General features: G+C 46.1%; 9 non-coding genes across 9 annotated transcripts; all 9 read left to right on the plus strand.

The window, feature by feature from the left end:
* The first annotated feature begins 298 nt into the window (after window positions 1–298).
* LOC130300557 (U2 spliceosomal RNA) lies at window positions 299–489 on the plus strand. The gene has a single exon (XR_008851397.1). It is a non-coding gene; the product is annotated as a U2 spliceosomal RNA (small nuclear RNA).
* Window positions 490–2,566: 2,077 nt separating this feature from the next.
* On the plus strand, window positions 2,567–2,757 carry LOC130300558 (U2 spliceosomal RNA). Its single transcript, XR_008851398.1, has one exon. It is a non-coding gene; the product is annotated as a U2 spliceosomal RNA (small nuclear RNA).
* Window positions 2,758–4,842: 2,085 nt separating this feature from the next.
* On the plus strand, window positions 4,843–5,033 carry LOC130300559 (U2 spliceosomal RNA). Its single transcript, XR_008851399.1, has one exon. It is a non-coding gene; the product is annotated as a U2 spliceosomal RNA (small nuclear RNA).
* Window positions 5,034–7,121: 2,088 nt separating this feature from the next.
* Window positions 7,122–7,312, plus strand: LOC130300560 (U2 spliceosomal RNA). The gene has a single exon (XR_008851400.1). It is a non-coding gene; the product is annotated as a U2 spliceosomal RNA (small nuclear RNA).
* Window positions 7,313–9,405: 2,093 nt separating this feature from the next.
* Window positions 9,406–9,596, plus strand: LOC130300561 (U2 spliceosomal RNA). Its single transcript, XR_008851401.1, has one exon. It is a non-coding gene; the product is annotated as a U2 spliceosomal RNA (small nuclear RNA).
* Window positions 9,597–11,676: 2,080 nt separating this feature from the next.
* On the plus strand, window positions 11,677–11,867 carry LOC130300562 (U2 spliceosomal RNA). Its single transcript, XR_008851402.1, has one exon. It is a non-coding gene; the product is annotated as a U2 spliceosomal RNA (small nuclear RNA).
* A 2,080-nt stretch (window positions 11,868–13,947) lies between these two features.
* Window positions 13,948–14,138, plus strand: LOC130300563 (U2 spliceosomal RNA). Its single transcript, XR_008851403.1, has one exon. It is a non-coding gene; the product is annotated as a U2 spliceosomal RNA (small nuclear RNA).
* Window positions 14,139–16,219: 2,081 nt separating this feature from the next.
* Window positions 16,220–16,410, plus strand: LOC130300565 (U2 spliceosomal RNA). Its single transcript, XR_008851405.1, has one exon. It is a non-coding gene; the product is annotated as a U2 spliceosomal RNA (small nuclear RNA).
* A 2,082-nt stretch (window positions 16,411–18,492) lies between these two features.
* Window positions 18,493–18,683, plus strand: LOC130300566 (U2 spliceosomal RNA). Its single transcript, XR_008851406.1, has one exon. It is a non-coding gene; the product is annotated as a U2 spliceosomal RNA (small nuclear RNA).
* Window positions 18,684–19,779: the final 1,096 nt, after the last annotated feature.

A 19,779-nucleotide genomic window follows, 5' to 3' on the forward strand; every position in this document is an offset into this window, starting at 1 on the left:
TGTGTGTGTTTCCTATGCAGATCCTAAGCCCAGTGTCACATGCAAGTAGGAGGAGTAAGAAGGGTTCCTGGCAAATCCGGGTTATGGATTGCATTTAAAAAGGCCCCGTGGGAGTGCAATGGGCCCCTGTCTTGCTGCTTAGCAATAATGGTATGGGTTTAGGTTCTGCTGTGTGTACTGGTGGTTGACTGCCCCCCAGCCCAGAGTGTGCATGGAAAATTGTCTGGCAGCCTCCCTGACAGCAAGCAGTGATAGTGCCCATGAAGGGGACCTTGTTGGGCCCGCCCCTTTCACGGTTATCGCTTCTCGGCCTTTTGGCTAAGATCAAGTGTAGTATCTGTTCTTATCAGTTTAATATCTGATACGTCCCCTATCTGGGGACCATATATTAAATGGATTTTTGAGAACGGGGGCCGATTTCGAAGCTTGCTTCCGTCGCCCTATGCATTGACCCGATATGGCAGTATCTTCGGGTACAGTGCACCACCCCCTTACAGGGTTAAAAAGAAAGATTCCTACTTTCATTGCTACCTGCTTGCTGGCTAGCCAGCTAGCCAGCCCTGTGGGCCTTGCTGCTGCTGCTGCTGCAGCCAAAAAACAAAAGGTGGTGCTGCTGCTGCTTCTGCTTCTGCTTGTGTCTGGCCGCTGTTGGAGCGTCCAGGCACAGGACTTCTGCTGCTGCTGACTAAATGGCCTCCTTAATTGGATCATTTGAGTAGCCAGCACACCTGTGCAGGTAGGGCATGACATGATAGGCAGCTGCCTTGATAGCGGGTGGGTGCTGAATGTTCCTAATTGACAAAATAAGATTAATGCTTATGAAGAAATATAAAATCTCATCCCTTCCCCAATATCGCGCCACACCCCTACCCCTTAATTCCCTGGTTGAACTTGATGGACATATGTCTTTTTTCGACCGTACTAACTATGTAACTATGTAACATAACATGGGGGGGGGGGTCTCCTGGCTGTTCACACAGGTGTGTCATTGCTGTACATTGACCATGCATTGCTTCTGTGGTATTGCAAAGGCAAAGACAAATGCTTCCAGCCATCCATTGCACTAATGGATTGGTCATCAGCTGGCTGTCTATGTCCCGCATCAATATAGACCAAAGTACAGAGGGTTAGGCTATGCTATTGTGCACCTACCTGATGCATCAGAAGGTGCGAGGCCCTTGCTAAATTCTGTGCACAGACTTTGAGATCTATGCTTTAGACTGTATCTAAACCTGCTCCAACATGGACTGACATTCTGGCCTACTTTCAGCCGATGCGACTTGTCTGTCGCTGAACAGTCGCTTTTTATGTATTCAGCACCTATGTATAATGTTGTAAAAATGCTCTAGAAGCTAAAGTCGCAGAAATGTCACACATATTTGGCCTGCAACTTTCTGTGCGACAAATTCAGACAGGAAAAATCTGTATAAATCCTTAGAAAATTATCCCCCAGTGTCTCCATCTGCTGGCGGTATTGAATAAGCATTGCTGCACTGATGGGGTATGCATTAGACGAAAAAAAAGAAGAAAAAGAAGAATAATACGCCCAGAAAAGAGGCGAAAAGGAGAAAAACGTAAAAAAACGTGAAAAAAAAGTAAGAGGAAGAGAAGGGAAAAAAAGGTGGAAATGGGTTTAAAAGTGATTTCGGCGGAGAAATATATATATATATATATATATATATATATATATATACGCGCACACACACACATATATATAAACGTATTCTCCGTTGAGATATTGCAGCCGCTGCTGTGTCCAGGCCCAGGAGCCTTAGCACTGTGCTGTGATGTCACTCAATACCACTGACATCACTAGGTGTAAACAACATCTCTCCTTTGCTGTGTATGTGACTATGGAGCTGTTTGGTGATGTCGTCTATTATGGCCTTCATAGAAGCAACAGGAGATTGTTGCATCCATCTAGAACCCTCAGAACTACAGTGCTATGATGTCACTCACTTCCACAGGCCTTGCAGAGTGTAAACAACAACAACCCAGCTTTGTTGTGTATGTAACCATAGGGATTTGTGATGTCACCTAGAACCTTCACAGCAGCGACAGCTTTATGAGGAGCATCAGCACTGCTCTGCCTGAGCAGAACCATCACCGCCATAGGTTGTCAAATAACCCGGGTTTAACCCACACAGGTAAGTCCAATGGGGTGCAGGCATGTCCTCTATGCTTACAGCTTCCCGTGGGTGTTGGTTTGATACCGTTTGGGGACAGCCAAGGAGGCATCTGCAGGCAACAAAGGTAGGTGTGTGCTTGTGTGTGTGTTTCCTATGCAGATCCTAAGCCCAGTGTCACATGCAAGTAGGAGGAGTAAGAAGGGTTCCTGGCAAATCCGGGTTATGGATTGCATTTAAAAAGGCCCCGTGGGAGTGCAATGGGCCCCTGTCTTGCTGCTTAGCAATAATGGTATGGGTTTAGGTTCTGCTGTGTGTACTGGTGGTTGACTGCCCCCCAGCCCAGAGTGTGCATGGAAAATTGTCTGGCAGCCTCCCTGACAGCAAGCAGTGATAGTGCCCATGAAGGGGACCTTGTTGGGCCCGCCCCTTTCACGGTTATCGCTTCTCGGCCTTTTGGCTAAGATCAAGTGTAGTATCTGTTCTTATCAGTTTAATATCTGATACGTCCCCTATCTGGGGACCATATATTAAATGGATTTTTGAGAACGGGGGCCGATTTCGAAGCTTGCTTCCGTCGCCCTATGCATTGACCCGATATGGCAGTATCTTCGGGTACAGTGCACCACCCCCTTACAGGGTTAAAAAGAAAGATTCCTACTTTCATTGCTACCTGCTTGCTGGCTAGCCAGCTAGCCAGCCCTGTGGGCCTTGCTGCTGCTGCAGCCAAAAAACAAAAGGTGGTGCTGCTGCTGCTTCTGCTTCTGCTTGTGTCTGGCCGCTGTTGGAGCGTCCAGGCACAGGACTTCTGCTGCTGCTGACTAAATGGCCTCCTTAATTGGATCATTTGAGTAGCCAGCACACCTGTGCAGGTAGGGCATGACATGATAGGCAGCTGCCTTGATAGCGGGTGGGTGCTGAATGTTCCTAATTGACAAAATAAGATTAATGCTTATGAAGAAATATAAAATCTCATCCCTTCCCCAATATCGCGCCACACCCCTACCCCTTAATTCCCTGGTTGAACTTGATGGACATATGTCTTTTTTCGACCGTACTAACTATGTAACTATGTAACATAACATGGGGGGGGGGGGGTCTCCTGGCTGTTCACACAGGTGTGTCATTGCTGTACATTGACCATGCATTGCTTCTGTGGTATTGCAAAGGCAAAGACAAATGCTTCCAGCCATCCATTGCACTAATGGATTGGTCATCAGCTGGCTGTCTATGTCCCGCATCAATATAGACCAAAGTACAGAGGGTTAGGCTATGCTATTGTGCACCTACCTGATGCATCAGAAGGTGCGAGGCCCTTGCTAAATTCTGTGCACAGACTTTGAGATCTATGCTTTAGACTGTATCTAAACCTGCTCCAACATGGACTGACATTCTGGCCTACTTTCAGCCGATGCGACTTGTCTGTCGCTGAACAGTCGCTTTTTATGTATTCAGCACCTATGTATGATGTTGTAAAAATGCTCTAGAAGCTAAAGTCGCAGAAATGTCACACATATTTGGCCTGCAACTTTCTGTGCGACAAATTCAGACAGGAAAAATCAGTATAAATCCTTAGAAAATTATCCCCCAGTGTCTCCATCTGCTGGCGGTATTGAATAAGCATTGCTGCACTGATGGGGTATGCATTAGACGAAAAAAAAGAAGAAAAAGAAGAATAATACGCCCAGAAAAGAGGCGAAAAGGAGAAAAACGTAAAAAAACGTGAAAAAAAAGTAAGAGGAAGAGAAGGGAAAAAAAGGTGGAAATGGGTTTAAAAGTGATTTCGGCGGAGATATATATATATATATATATATATATATATATATATATATATATATATATACGCGCACACACACACATATATATAAACGTATTCTCCGTTGAGATATTGCAGCCGCTGCTGTGTCCAGGCCCAGGAGCCTTAGCACTGTGCTGTGATGTCACTCAATACCACTGACATCACTAGGTGTAAACAACATCTCTCCTTTGCTGTGTATGTGACTATGGAGCTGTTTGGTGATGTCGTCTATTATGGCCTTCATAGAAGCAACAGGAGATTGTTGCATCCATCTAGAACCCTCAGAACTACAGTGCTATGATGTCACTCACTTCCACAGGCCTTGCAGAGTGTAAACAACAACAACCCAGCTTTGTTGTGTATGTAACCATAGGGATTTGTGATGTCACCTAGAACCTTCACAGCAGCGACAGCTTTATGAGGAGCATCAGCACTGCTCTGCCTGAGCAGAACCATCACCGCCATAGGTTGTCAAATAACCCGGGTTTAACCCACACAGGTAAGTCCAATGGGGTGCAGGCATGTCCTCTATGCTTACAGCTTCCCGTGGGTGTTGGTTTGATACCGTTTGGGGACAGCCAAGGAGGCATCTGCAGGCAACAAAGGTAGGTGTGTGCTTGTGTGTGTGTTTCCTATGCAGATCCTAAGCCCAGTGTCACATGCAAGTAGGAGGAGTAAGAAGGGTTCCTGGCAAATCCGGGTTATGGATTGCATTTAAAAAGGCCCCGTGGGAGTGCAATGGGCCCCTGTCTTGCTGCTTAGCAATAATGGTATGGGTTTAGGTTCTGCTGTGTGTACTGGTGGTTGACTGCCCCCCAGCCCAGAGTGTGCATGGAAAATTGTCTGGCAGCCTCCCTGACAGCAAGCAGTGATAGTGCCCATGAAGGGGACCTTGTTGGGCCCGCCCCTTTCACGGTTATCGCTTCTCGGCCTTTTGGCTAAGATCAAGTGTAGTATCTGTTCTTATCAGTTTAATATCTGATACGTCCCCTATCTGGGGACCATATATTAAATGGATTTTTGAGAACGGGGGCCGATTTCGAAGCTTGCTTCCGTCGCCCTATGCATTGACCCGATATGGCAGTATCTTCGGGTACAGTGCACCACCCCCTTACAGGGTTAAAAAGAAAGATTCCTACTTTCATTGCTACCTGCTTGCTGGCTAGCCAGCTAGCCAGCCCTGTGGGCCTTGCTGCTGCTGCTGCTGCTGCAGCCAAAAAACAAAAGGTGGTGCTGCTGCTGCTTCTGCTTCTGCTTGTGTCTGGCCGCTGTTGGAGCGTCCAGGCACAGGACTTCTGCTGCTGCTGACTAAATGGCCTCCTTAATTGGATCATTTGAGTAGCCAGCACACCTGTGCAGGTAGGGCATGACATGATAGGCAGCTGCCTTGATAGCGGGTGGGTGCTGAATGTTCCTAATTGACAAAATAAGATTAATGCTTATGAAGAAATATAAAATCTCATCCCTTCCCCAATATCGCGCCACACCCCTACCCCTTAATTCCCTGGTTGAACTTGATGGACATATGTCTTTTTTCGACCGTACTAACTATGTAACTATGTAACATAACATGGGGGGGGGGGGGGGTCTCCTGGCTGTTCACACAGGTGTGTCATTGCTGTACATTGACCATGCATTGCTTCTGTGGTATTGCAAAGGCAAAGACAAATGCTTCCAGCCATCCATTGCACTAATGGATTGGTCATCAGCTGGCTGTCTATGTCCCGCATCAATATAGACCAAAGTACAGAGGGTTAGGCTATGCTATTGTGCACCTACCTGATGCATCAGAAGGTGCGAGGCCCTTGCTAAATTCTGTGCACAGACTTTGAGATCTATGCTTTAGACTGTATCTAAACCTGCTCCAACATGGACTGACATTCTGGCCTACTTTCAGCCGATGCGACTTGTCTGTCGCTGAACAGTCGCTTTTTATGTATTCAGCACCTATGTATAATGTTGTAAAAATGCTCTAGAAGCTAAAGTCGCAGAAATGTCACACATATTTGGCCTGCAACTTTCTGTGCGACAAATTCAGACAGGAAAAATCAGTATAAATCCTTAGAAAATTATCCCCCAGTGTCTCCATCTGCTGGCGGTATTGAATAAGCATTGCTGCACTGATGGGGTATGCATTAGACGAAAAAAAAGAAGAAAAAGAAGAATAATACGCCCAGAAAAGAGGCAAAAAGGAGAAAAACGTAAAAAAACGTGAAAAAAAAGTAAGAGGAAGAGAAGGGAAAAAAAGGTGGAAATGGGTTTAAAAGTGATTTCGGCGGAGAAATATATATATATATATATATATATATATATATATATATATACGCGCACACACACACATATATATAAACGTATTCTCCGTTGAGATATTGCAGCCGCTGCTGTGTCCAGGCCCAGGAGCCTTAGCACTGTGCTGTGATGTCACTCAATACCACTGACATCACTAGGTGTAAACAACATCTCTCCTTTGCTGTGTATGTGACTATGGAGCTGTTTGGTGATGTCGTCTATTATGGCCTTCATAGAAGCAACAGGAGATTGTTGCATCCATCTAGAACCCTCAGAACTACAGTGCTATGATGTCACTCACTTCCACAGGCCTTGCAGAGTGTAAACAACAACAACCCAGCTTTGTTGTGTATGTAACCATAGGGATTTGTGATGTCACCTAGAACCTTCACAGCAGCGACAGCTTTATGAGGAGCATCAGCACTGCTCTGCCTGAGCAGAACCATCACCGCCATAGGTTGTCAAATAACCCGGGTTTAACCCACACAGGTAAGTCCAATGGGGTGCAGGCATGTCCTCTATGCTTACAGCTTCCCGTGGGTGTTGGTTTGATACCGTTTGGGGACAGCCAAGGAGGCATCTGCAGGCAACAAAGGTAGGTGTGTGCTTGTGTGTGTGTTTCCTATGCAGATCCTAAGCCCAGTGTCACATGCAAGTAGGAGGAGTAAGAAGGGTTCCTGGCAAATCCGGGTTATGGATTGCATTTAAAAAGGCCCCGTGGGAGTGCAATGGGCCCCTGTCTTGCTGCTTAGCAATAATGGTATGGGTTTAGGTTCTGCTGTGTGTACTGGTGGTTGACTGCCCCCCAGCCCAGAGTGTGCATGGAAAATTGTCTGGCAGCCTCCCTGACAGCAAGCAGTGATAGTGCCCATGAAGGGGACCTTGTTGGGCCCGCCCCTTTCACGGTTATCGCTTCTCGGCCTTTTGGCTAAGATCAAGTGTAGTATCTGTTCTTATCAGTTTAATATCTGATACGTCCCCTATCTGGGGACCATATATTAAATGGATTTTTGAGAACGGGGGCCGATTTCGAAGCTTGCTTCCGTCGCCCTATGCATTGACCCGATATGGCAGTATCTTCGGGTACAGTGCACCACCCCCTTACAGGGTTAAAAAGAAAGATTCCTACTTTCATTGCTACCTGCTTGCTGGCTAGCCAGCTAGCCAGCCCTGTGGGCCTTGCTGCTGCTGCTGCTGCAGCCAAAAAACAAAAGGTGGTGCTGCTGCTGCTTCTGCTTCTGCTTGTGTCTGGCCGCTGTTGGAGCGTCCAGGCACAGGACTTCTGCTGCTGCTGACTAAATGGCCTCCTTAATTGGATCATTTGAGTAGCCAGCACACCTGTGCAGGTAGGGCATGACATGATAGGCAGCTGCCTTGATAGCGGGTGGGTGCTGAATGTTCCTAATTGACAAAATAAGATTAATGCTTATGAAGAAATATAAAATCTCATCCCTTCCCCAATATCGCGCCACACCCCTACCCCTTAATTCCCTGGTTGAACTTGATGGACATATGTCTTTTTTCGACCGTACTAACTATGTAACTATGTAACATAACATGGGGGGGGGGGGGTCTCCTGGCTGTTCACACAGGTGTGTCATTGCTGTACATTGACCATGCATTGCTTCTGTGGTATTGCAAAGGCAAAGACAAATGCTTCCAGCCATCCATTGCACTAATGGATTGGTCATCAGCTGGCTGTCTATGTCCCGCATCAATATAGACCAAAGTACAGAGGGTTAGGCTATGCTATTGTGCACCTACCTGATGCATCAGAAGGTGCGAGGCCCTTGCTAAATTCTGTGCACAGACTTTGAGATCTATGCTTTAGACTGTATCTAAACCTGCTCCAACATGGACTGACATTCTGGCCTACTTTCAGCCGATGCGACTTGTCTGTCGCTGAACAGTCGCTTTTTATGTATTCAGCACCTATGTATAATGTTGTAAAAATGCTCTAGAAGCTAAAGTCGCAGAAATGTCACACATATTTGGCCTGCAACTTTCTGTGCGACAAATTCAGACAGGAAAAATCAGTATAAATCCTTAGAAAATTATCCCCCAGTGTCTCCATCTGCTGGCGGTATTGAATAAGCATTGCTGCACTGATGGGGTATGCATTAGACGAAAAAAAAGAAGAAAAAGAAGAATAATACGCCCAGAAAAGAGGCGAAAAGGAGAAAAACGTAAAAAAACGTGAAAAAAAAGTAAGAGGAAGAGAAGGGAAAAAAAGGTGGAAATGGGTTTAAAAGTGATTTCGGCGGAGAAATATATATATATATATATATATATATATATATATATATATATATATATATACGCGCACACACACACATATATATAAACGTATTCTCCGTTGAGATATTGCAGCCGCTGCTGTGTCCAGGCCCAGGAGCCTTAGCACTGTGCTGTGATGTCACTCAATACCACTGACATCACTAGGTGTAAACAACATCTCTCCTTTGCTGTGTATGTGACTATGGAGCTGTTTGGTGATGTCGTCTATTATGGCCTTCATAGAAGCAACAGGAGATTGTTGCATCCATCTAGAACCCTCAGAACTACAGTGCTATGATGTCACTCACTTCCACAGGCCTTGCAGAGTGTAAACAACAACAACCCAGCTTTGTTGTGTATGTAACCATAGGGATTTGTGATGTCACCTAGAACCTTCACAGCAGCGACAGCTTTATGAGGAGCATCAGCACTGCTCTGCCTGAGCAGAACCATCACCGCCATAGGTTGTCAAATAACCCGGGTTTAACCCACACAGGTAAGTCCAATGGGGTGCAGGCATGTCCTCTATGCTTACAGCTTCCCGTGGGTGTTGGTTTGATACCGTTTGGGGACAGCCAAGGAGGCATCTGCAGGCAACAAAGGTAGGTGTGTGCTTGTGTGTGTGTTTCCTATGCCGATCCTAAGCCCAGTGTCACATGCAAGTAGGAGGAGTAAGAAGGGTTCCTGGCAAATCCGGGTTATGGATTGCATTTAAAAAGGCCCCGTGGGAGTGCAATGGGCCCCTGTCTTGCTGCTTAGCAATAATGGTATGGGTTTAGGTTCTGCTGTGTGTACTGGTGGTTGACTGCCCCCCAGCCCAGAGTGTGCATGGAAAATTGTCTGGCAGCCTCCCTGACAGCAAGCAGTGATAGTGCCCATGAAGGGGACCTTGTTGGGCCCGCCCCTTTCACGGTTATCGCTTCTCGGCCTTTTGGCTAAGATCAAGTGTAGTATCTGTTCTTATCAGTTTAATATCTGATACGTCCCCTATCTGGGGACCATATATTAAATGGATTTTTGAGAACGGGGGCCGATTTCGAAGCTTGCTTCCGTCGCCCTATGCATTGACCCGATATGGCAGTATCTTCGGGTACAGTGCACCACCCCCTTACAGGGTTAAAAAGAAAGATTCCTACTTTCATTGCTACCTGCTTGCTGGCTAGCCAGCTAGCCAGCCCTGTGGGCCTTGCTGCTGCTGCAGCCAAAAAACAAAAGGTGGTGCTGCTGCTGCTTCTGCTTCTGCTTGTGTCTGGCCGCTGTTGGAGCGTCCAGGCACAGGACTTCTGCTGCTGCTGACTAAATGGCCTCCTTAATTGGATCATTTGAGTAGCCAGCACACCTGTGCAGGTAGGGCATGACATGATAGGCAGCTGCCTTGATAGCGGGTGGGTGCTGAATGTTCCTAATTGACAAAATAAGATTAATGCTTATGAAGAAATATAAAATCTCATCCCTTCCCCAATATCGCGCCACACCCCTACCCCTTAATTCCCTGGTTGAACTTGATGGACATATGTCTTTTTTCGACCGTACTAACTATGTAACTATGTAACATAACATGGGGGGGGGGGGTCTCCTGGCTGTTCACACAGGTGTGTCATTGCTGTACATTGACCATGCATTGCTTCTGTGGTATTGCAAAGGCAAAGACAAATGCTTCCAGCCATCCATTGCACTAATGGATTGGTCATCAGCTGGCTGTCTATGTCCCGCATCAATATAGACCAAAGTACAGAGGGTTAGGCTATGCTATTGTGCACCTACCTGATGCATCAGAAGGTGCGAGGCCCTTGCTAAATTCTGTGCACAGACTTTGAGATCTATGCTTTAGACTGTATCTAAACCTGCTCCAACATGGACTGACATTCTGGCCTACTTTCAGCCGATGCGACTTGTCTGTCGCTGAACAGTCGCTTTTTATGTATTCAGCACCTATGTATAATGTTGTAAAAATGCTCTAGAAGCTAAAGTCGCAGAAATGTCACACATATTTGGCCTGCAACTTTCTGTGCGACAAATTCAGACAGGAAAAATCAGTATAAATCCTTAGAAAATTATCCCCCAGTGTCTCCATCTGCTGGCGGTATTGAATAAGCATTGCTGCACTGATGGGGTATGCATTAGACGAAAAAAAAGAAGAAAAAGAAGAATAATACGCCCAGAAAAGAGGCGAAAAGGAGAAAAACGTAAAAAAACTTGAAAAAAAAGTAAGAGGAAGAGAAGGGAAAAAAAGGTGGAAATGGGTTTAAAAGTGATTTCGGCGGAGAAATATATATATATATATATATATATATATATATATATATATATATACGCGCACACACACACATATATATAAACGTATTCTCCGTTGAGATATTGCAGCCGCTGCTGTGTCCAGGCCCAGGAGCCTTAGCACTGTGCTGTGATGTCACTCAATACCACTGACATCACTAGGTGTAAACAACATCTCTCCTTTGCTGTGTATGTGACTATGGAGCTGTTTGGTGATGTCGTCTATTATGGCCTTCATAGAAGCAACAGGAGATTGTTGCATCCATCTAGAACCCTCAGAACTACAGTGCTATGATGTCACTCACTTCCACAGGCCTTGCAGAGTGTAAACAACAACAACCCAGCTTTGTTGTGTATGTAACCATAGGGATTTGTGATGTCACCTAGAACCTTCACAGCAGCGACAGCTTTATGAGGAGCATCAGCACTGCTCTGCCTGAGCAGAACCATCACCGCCATAGGTTGTCAAATAACCCGGGTTTAACCCACACAGGTAAGTCCAATGGGGTGCAGGCATGTCCTCTATGCTTACAGCTTCCCGTGGGTGTTGGTTTGATACCGTTTGGGGACAGCCAAGGAGGCATCTGCAGGCAACAAAGGTAGGTGTGTGCTTGTGTGTGTGTTTCCTATGCAGATCCTAAGCCCAGTGTCACATGCAAGTAGGAGGAGTAAGAAGGGTTCCTGGCAAATCCGGGTTATGGATTGCATTTAAAAAGGCCCCGTGGGAGTGCAATGGGCCCCTGTCTTGCTGCTTAGCAATAATGGTATGGGTTTAGGTTCTGCTGTGTGTACTGGTGGTTGACTGCCCCCCAGCCCAGAGTGTGCATGGAAAATTGTCTGGCAGCCTCCCTGACAGCAAGCAGTGATAGTGCCCATGAAGGGGACCTTGTTGGGCCCGCCCCTTTCACGGTTATCGCTTCTCGGCCTTTTGGCTAAGATCAAGTGTAGTATCTGTTCTTATCAGTTTAATATCTGATACGTCCCCTATCTGGGGACCATATATTAAATGGATTTTTGAGAACGGGGGCCGATTTCGAAGCTTGCTTCCGTCGCCCTATGCATTGACCCGATATGGCAGTATCTTCGGGTACAGTGCACCACCCCCTTACAGGGTTAAAAAGAAAGATTCCTACTTTCATTGCTACCTGCTTGCTGGCTAGCCAGCTAGCCAGCCCTGTGGGCCTTGCTGCTGCTGCAGCCAAAAAACAAAAGGTGGTGCTGCTGCTGCTTCTGCTTCTGCTTGTGTCTGGCCGCTGTTGGAGCGTCCAGGCACAGGACTTCTGCTGCTGCTGACTAAATGGCCTCCTTAATTGGATCATTTGAGTAGCCAGCACACCTGTGCAGGTAGGGCATGACATGATAGGCAGCTGCCTTGATAGCGGGTGGGTGCTGAATGTTCCTAATTGACAAAATAAGATTAATGCTTATGAAGAAATATAAAATCTCATCCCTTCCCCAATATCGCGCCACACCCCTACCCCTTAATTCCCTGGTTGAACTTGATGGACATATGTCTTTTTTCGACCGTACTAACTATGTAACTATGTAACATAACATGGGGGGGGGGGGTCTCCTGGCTGTTCACACAGGTGTGTCATTGCTGTACATTGACCATGCATTGCTTCTGTGGTATTGCAAAGGCAAAGACAAATGCTTCCAGCCATCCATTGCACTAATGGATTGGTCATCAGCTGGCTGTCTATGTCCCGCATCAATATAGACCAAAGTACAGAGGGTTAGGCTATGCTATTGTGCACCTACCTGATGCATCAGAAGGTGCGAGGCCCTTGCTAAATTCTGTGCACAGACTTTGAGATCTATGCTTTAGACTGTATCTAAACCTGCTCCAACATGGACTGACATTCTGGCCTACTTTCAGCCGATGCGACTTGTCTGTCGCTGAACAGTCGCTTTTTATGTATTCAGCACCTATGTATAATGTTGTAAAAATGCTCTAGAAGCTAAAGTCGCAGAAATGTCACACATATTTGGCCTGCAACTTTCTGTGCGACAAATTCAGACAGGAAAAATCAGTATAAATCCTTAGAAAATTATCCCCCAGTGTCTCCATCTGCTGGCGGTATTGAATAAGCATTGCTGCACTGATGGGGTATGCATTAGACGAAAAAAAAGAAGAAAAAGAAGAATAATACGCCCAGAAAAGAGGCGAAAAGGAGAAAAACGTAAAAAAACGTGAAAAAAAAGTAAGAGGAAGAGAAGGGAAAAAAAGGTGGAAATGGGTTTAAAAGTGATTTCGGCGGAGAAATATATATATATATATATATATATATATATATATATATATATATACGCGCACACACACACATATATATAAACGTATTCTCCGTTGAGATATTGCAGCCGCTGCTGTGTCCAGGCCCAGGAGCCTTAGCACTGTGCTGTGATGTCACTCAATACCACTGACATCACTAGGTGTAAACAACATCTCTCCTTTGCTGTGTATGTGACTATGGAGCTGTTTGGTGATGTCGTCTATTATGGCCTTCATAGAAGCAACAGGAGATTGTTGCATCCATCTAGAACCCTCAGAACTACAGTGCTATGATGTCACTCACTTCCACAGGCCTTGCAGAGTGTAAACAACAACAACCCAGCTTTGTTGTGTATGTAACCATAGGGATGTGTGATGTCACCTAGAACCTTCACAGCAGCGACAGCTTTATGAGGAGCATCAGCACTGCTCTGCCTGAGCAGAACCATCACCGCCATAGGTTGTCAAATAACCCGGGTTTAACCCACACAGGTAAGTCCAATGGGGTGCAGGCATGTCCTCTATGCTTACAGCTTCCCGTGGGTGTTGGTTTGATACCGTTTGGGGACAGCCAAGGAGGCATCTGCAGGCAACAAAGGTAGGTGTGTGCTTGTGTGTGTGTTTCCTATGCAGATCCTAAGCCCAGTGTCACATGCAAGTAGGAGGAGTAAGAAGGGTTCCTGGCAAATCCGGGTTATGGATTGCATTTAAAAAGGCCCCGTGGGAGTGCAATGGGCCCCTGTCTTGCTGCTTAGCAATAATGGTATGGGTTTAGGTTCTGCTGTGTGTACTGGTGGTTGACTGCCCCCCAGCCCAGAGTGTGCATGGAAAATTGTCTGGCAGCCTCCCTGACAGCAAGCAGTGATAGTGCCCATGAAGGGGACCTTGTTGGGCCCGCCCCTTTCACGGTTATCGCTTCTCGGCCTTTTGGCTAAGATCAAGTGTAGTATCTGTTCTTATCAGTTTAATATCTGATACGTCCCCTATCTGGGGACCATATATTAAATGGATTTTTGAGAACGGGGGCCGATTTCGAAGCTTGCTTCCGTCGCCCTATGCATTGACCCGATATGGCAGTATCTTCGGGTACAGTGCACCACCCCCTTACAGGGTTAAAAAGAAAGATTCCTACTTTCATTGCTACCTGCTTGCTGGCTAGCCAGCTAGCCAGCCCTGTGGGCCTTGCTGCTGCTGCAGCCAAAAAACAAAAGGTGGTGCTGCTGCTGCTTCTGCTTCTGCTTGTGTCTGGCCGCTGTTGGAGCGTCCAGGCACAGGACTTCTGCTGCTGCTGACTAAATGGCCTCCTTAATTGGATCATTTGAGTAGCCAGCACACCTGTGCAGGTAGGGCATGACATGATAGGCAGCTGCCTTGATAGCGGGTGGGTGCTGAATGTTCCTAATTGACAAAATAAGATTAATGCTTATGAAGAAATATAAAATCTCATCCCTTCCCCAATATCGCGCCACACCCCTACCCCTTAATTCCCTGGTTGAACTTGATGGACATATGTCTTTTTTCGACCGTACTAACTATGTAACTATGTAACATAACATGGGGGGGGGGGGGGGGGTCTCCTGGCTGTTCACACAGGTGTGTCATTGCTGTACATTGACCATGCATTGCTTCTGTGGTATTGCAAAGGCAAAGACAAATGCTTCCAGCCATCCATTGCACTAATGGATTGGTCATCAGCTGGCTGTCTATGTCCCGCATCAATATAGACCAAAGTACAGAGGGTTAGGCTATGCTATTGTGCACCTACCTGATGCATCAGAAGGTGCGAGGCCCTTGCTAAATTCTGTGCACAGACTTTGAGATCTATGCTTTAGACTGTATCTAAACCTGCTCCAACATGGACTGACATTCTGGCCTACTTTCAGCCGATGCGACTTGTCTGTCGCTGAACAGTCGCTTTTTATGTATTCAGCACCTATGTATAATGTTGTAAAAATGCTCTAGAAGCTAAAGTCGCAGAAATGTCACACATATTTGGCCTGCAACTTTCTGTGCGACAAATTCAGACAGGAAAAATCAGTATAAATCCTTAGAAAATTATCCCCCAGTGTCTCCATCTGCTGGCGGTATTGAATAAGCATTGCTGCACTGATGGGGTATGCATTAGACGAAAAAAAAGAAGAAAAAGAAGAATAATACGCCCAGAAAAGAGGCGAAAAGGAGAAAAACGTAAAAAAACGTGAAAAAAAAGTAAGAGGAAGAGAAGGGAAAAAAAGGTGGAAATGGGTTTAAAAGTGATTTCGGCGGAGAAATATATATATATATATATATATATATATATATATATATATACGCGCACACACACACATATATATAAACATATTCTCCGTTGAGATATTGCAGCCGCTGCTGTGTCCAGGCCCAGGAGCCTTAGCACTGTGCTGTGATGTCACTCAATACCACTGACATCACTAGGTGTAAACAACATCTCTCCTTTGCTGTGTATGTGACTATGGAGCTGTTTGGTGATGTCGTCTATTATGGCCTTCATAGAAGCAACAGGAGATTGTTGCATCCATCTAGAACCCTCAGAACTACAGTGCTATGATGTCACTCACTTCCACAGGCCTTGCAGAGTGTAAACAACAACAACCCAGCTTTGTTGTGTATGTAACCATAGGGATTTGTGATGTCACCTAGAACCTTCACAGCAGCGACAGCTTTATGAGGAGCATCAGCACTGCTCTGCCTGAGCAGAACCATCACCGCCATAGGTTGTCAAATAACCCGGGTTTAACCCACACAGGTAAGTCCAATGGGGTGCAGGCATGTCCTCTATGCTTACAGCTTCCCGTGGGTGTTGGTTTGATACCGTTTGGGGACAGCCAAGGAGGCATCTGCAGGCAACAAAGGTAGGTGTGTGCTTGTGTGTGTGTTTCCTATGCAGATCCTAAGCCCAGTGTCACATGCAAGTAGGAGGAGTAAGAAGGGTTCCTGGCAAATCCGGGTTATGGATTGCATTTAAAAAGGCCCCGTGGGAGTGCAATGGGCCCCTGTCTTGCTGCTTAGCAATAATGGTATGGGTTTAGGTTCTGCTGTGTGTACTGGTGGTTGACTGCCCCCCAGCCCAGAGTGTGCATGGAAAATTGTCTGGCAGCCTCCCTGACAGCAAGCAGTGATAGTGCCCATGAAGGGGACCTTGTTGGGCCTGCCCCTTTCACGGTTATCGCTTCTCGGCCTTTTGGCTAAGATCAAGTGTAGTATCTGTTCTTATCAGTTTAATATCTGATACGTCCCCTATCTGGGGACCATATATTAAATGGATTTTTGAGAACGGGGGCCGATTTCGAAGCTTGCTTCCGTCGCCCTATGCATTGACCCGATATGGCAGTATCTTCGGGTACAGTGCACCACCCCCTTACAGGGTTAAAAAGAAAGATTCCTACTTTCATTGCTACCTGCTTGCTGGCTAGCCAGCTAGCCAGCCCTGTGGGCCTTGCTGCTGCTGCTGCTGCAGCCAAAAAACAAAAGGTGGTGCTGCTGCTGCTTCTGCTTCTGCTTGTGTCTGGCCGCTGTTGGAGCGTCCAGGCACAGGACTTCTGCTGCTGCTGACTAAATGGCCTCCTTAATTGGATCATTTGAGTAGCCAGCACACCTGTGCAGGTAGGGCATGACATGATAGGCAGCTGCCTTGATAGCGGGTGGGTGCTGAATGTTCCTAATTGACAAAATAAGATTAATGCTTATGAAGAAATATAAAATCTCATCCCTTCCCCAATATCGCGCCACACCCCTACCCCTTAATTCCCTGGTTGAACTTGATGGACATATGTCTTTTTTCGACCGTACTAACTATGTAACTATGTAACATAACATGGGGGGGGGGTCTCCTGGCTGTTCACACAGGTGTGTCATTGCTGTACATTGACCATGCATTGCTTCTGTGGTATTGCAAAGGCAAAGACAAATGCTTCCAGCCATCCATTGCACTAATGGATTGGTCATCAGCTGGCTGTCTATGTCCCGCATCAATATAGACCAAAGTACAGAGGGTTAGGCTATGCTATTGTGCACCTACCTGATGCATCAGAAGGTGCGAGGCCCTTGCTAAATTCTGTGCACAGACTTTGAGATCTATGCTTTAGACTGTATCTAAACCTGCTCCAACATGGACTGACATTCTGGCCTACTTTCAGCCGATGCGACTTGTCTGTCGCTGAACAGTCGCTTTTTATGTATTCAGCACCTATGTATAATGTTGTAAAAATGCTCTAGAAGCTAAAGTCGCAGAAATGTCACACATATTTGGCCTGCAACTTTCTGTGCGACAAATTCAGACAGGAAAAATCAGTATAAATCCTTAGAAAATTATCCCCCAGTGTCTCCATCTGCTGGCGGTATTGAATAAGCATTGCTGCACTGATGGGGTATGCATTAGACGAAAAAAAAGAAGAAAAAGAAGAATAATACGCCCAGAAAAGAGGCGAAAAGGAGAAAAACGTAAAAAAACGTGAAAAAAAAGTAAGAGGAAGAGAAGGGAAAAAAAGGTGGAAATGGGTTTAAAAGTGATTTCGGCGGAGAAATATATATATATATATATATATATATATATATATATATATATACGCGCACATACACACATATATATAAACGTATTCTCCGTTGAGATATTGCAGCCGCTGCTGTGTCCAGGCCCAGGAGCCTTAGCACTGTGCTGTGATGTCACTCAATACCACTGACATCACTAGGTGTAAACAACATCTCTCCTTTGCTGTGTATGTGACTATGGAGCTGTTTGGTGATGTCGTCTATTATGGCCTTCATAGAAGCAACAGGAGATTGTTGCATCCATCTAGAACCCTCAGAACTACAGTGCTATGATGTCACTCACTTCCACAGGCCTTGCAGAGTGTAAACAACAACAACCCAGCTTTGTTGTGTATGTAACCATAGGGATTTGTGATGTCACCTAGAACCTTCACAGCAGCGACAGCTTTATGAGGAGCATCAGCACTGCTCTGCCTGAGCAGAACCATCACCGCCATAGGTTGTCAAATAACCCGGGTTTAACCCACACAGGTAAGTCCAATGGGGTGCAGGCATGTCCTCTATGCTTACAGCTTCCCGTGGGTGTTGGTTTGATACCGTTTGGGGACAGCCAAGGAGGCATCTGCAGGCAACAAAGGTAGGTGTGTGCTTGTGTGTGTGTTTCCTATGCAGATCCTAAGCCCAGTGTCACATGCAAGTAGGAGGAGTAAGAAGGGTTCCTGGCAAATCCGGGTTATGGATTGCATTTAAAAAGGCCCCGTGGGAGTGCAATGGGCCCCTGTCTTGCTGCTTAGCAATAATGGTATGGGTTTAGGTTCTGCTGTGTGTACTGGTGGTTGACTGCCCCCCAGCCCAGAGTGTGCATGGAAAATTGTCTGGCAGCCTCCCTGACAGCAAGCAGTGATAGTGCCCATGAAGGGGACCTTGTTGGGCCCGCCCCTTTCACGGTTATCGCTTCTCGGCCTTTTGGCTAAGATCAAGTGTAGTATCTGTTCTTATCAGTTTAATATCTGATACGTCCCCTATCTGGGGACCATATATTAAATGGATTTTTGAGAACGGGGGCCGATTTCGAAGCTTGCTTCCGTCGCCCTATGCATTGACCCGATATGGCAGTATCTTCGGGTACAGTGCACCACCCCCTTACAGGGTTAAAAAGAAAGATTCCTACTTTCATTGCTACCTGCTTGCTGGCTAGCCAGCTAGCCAGCCCTGTGGGCCTTGCTGCTGCTGCTGCTGCAGCCAAAAAACAAAAGGTGGTGCTGCTGCTGCTTCTGCTTCTGCTTGTGTCTGGCCGCTGTTGGAGCGTCCAGGCACAGGACTTCTGCTGCTGCTGACTAAATGGCCTCCTTAATTGGATCATTTGAGTAGCCAGCACACCTGTGCAGGTAGGGCATGACATGATAGGCAGCTGCCTTGATAGCGGGTGGGTGCTGAATGTTCCTAATTGACAAAATAAGATTAATGCTTATGAAGAAATATAAAATCTCATCCCTTCCCCAATATTGCGCCACACCCCTACCCCTTAATTCCCTGGTTGAACTTGATGGACATATGTCTTTTTTCGACCGTACTAACTATGTAACTATGTAACATAACATGGGGGGGGGGGGTCTCCTGGCTGTTCACACAGGTGTGTCATTGCTGTACATTGACCATGCATTGCTTCTGTGGTATTGCAAAGGCAAAGACAAATGCTTCCAGCCATCCATTGCACTAATGGATTGGTCATCAGCTGGCTGTCTATGTCCCGCATCAATATAGACCAAAGTACAGAGGGTTAGGCTATGCTATTGTGCACCTACCTGATGCATCAGAAGGTGCGAGGCCCTTGCTAAATTCTGTGCACAGACTTTGAGATCTATGCTTTAGACTGTATCTAAACCTGCTCCAACATGGACTGACATTCTGGCCTACTTTCAGCCGATGCGACTTGTCTGTCGCTGAACAGTCGCTTTTTATGTATTCAGCACCTATGTATAATGTTGTAAAAATGCTCTAGAAGCTAAAGTCGCAGAAATGTCACACATATTTGGCCTGCAACTTTCTGTGCGACAAATTCAGACAGGAAAAATCAGTATAAATCCTTAGAAAATTATCCCCCAGTGTCTCCATCTGCTGGCGGTATTGAATAAGCATTGCTGCACTGATGGGGTATGCATTAGACGAAAAAAAAGAAGAAAAAGAAGAATAATACGCCCAGAAAAGAGGCGAAAAGGAGAAAAACGTAAAAAAAC

The sequence above is a fragment of the Hyla sarda genome, unplaced genomic scaffold, assembly GCF_029499605.1.
Source record: "Hyla sarda isolate aHylSar1 unplaced genomic scaffold, aHylSar1.hap1 scaffold_1088, whole genome shotgun sequence".
NCBI classification, from domain to species: domain Eukaryota; kingdom Metazoa; phylum Chordata; class Amphibia; order Anura; family Hylidae; genus Hyla; species Hyla sarda.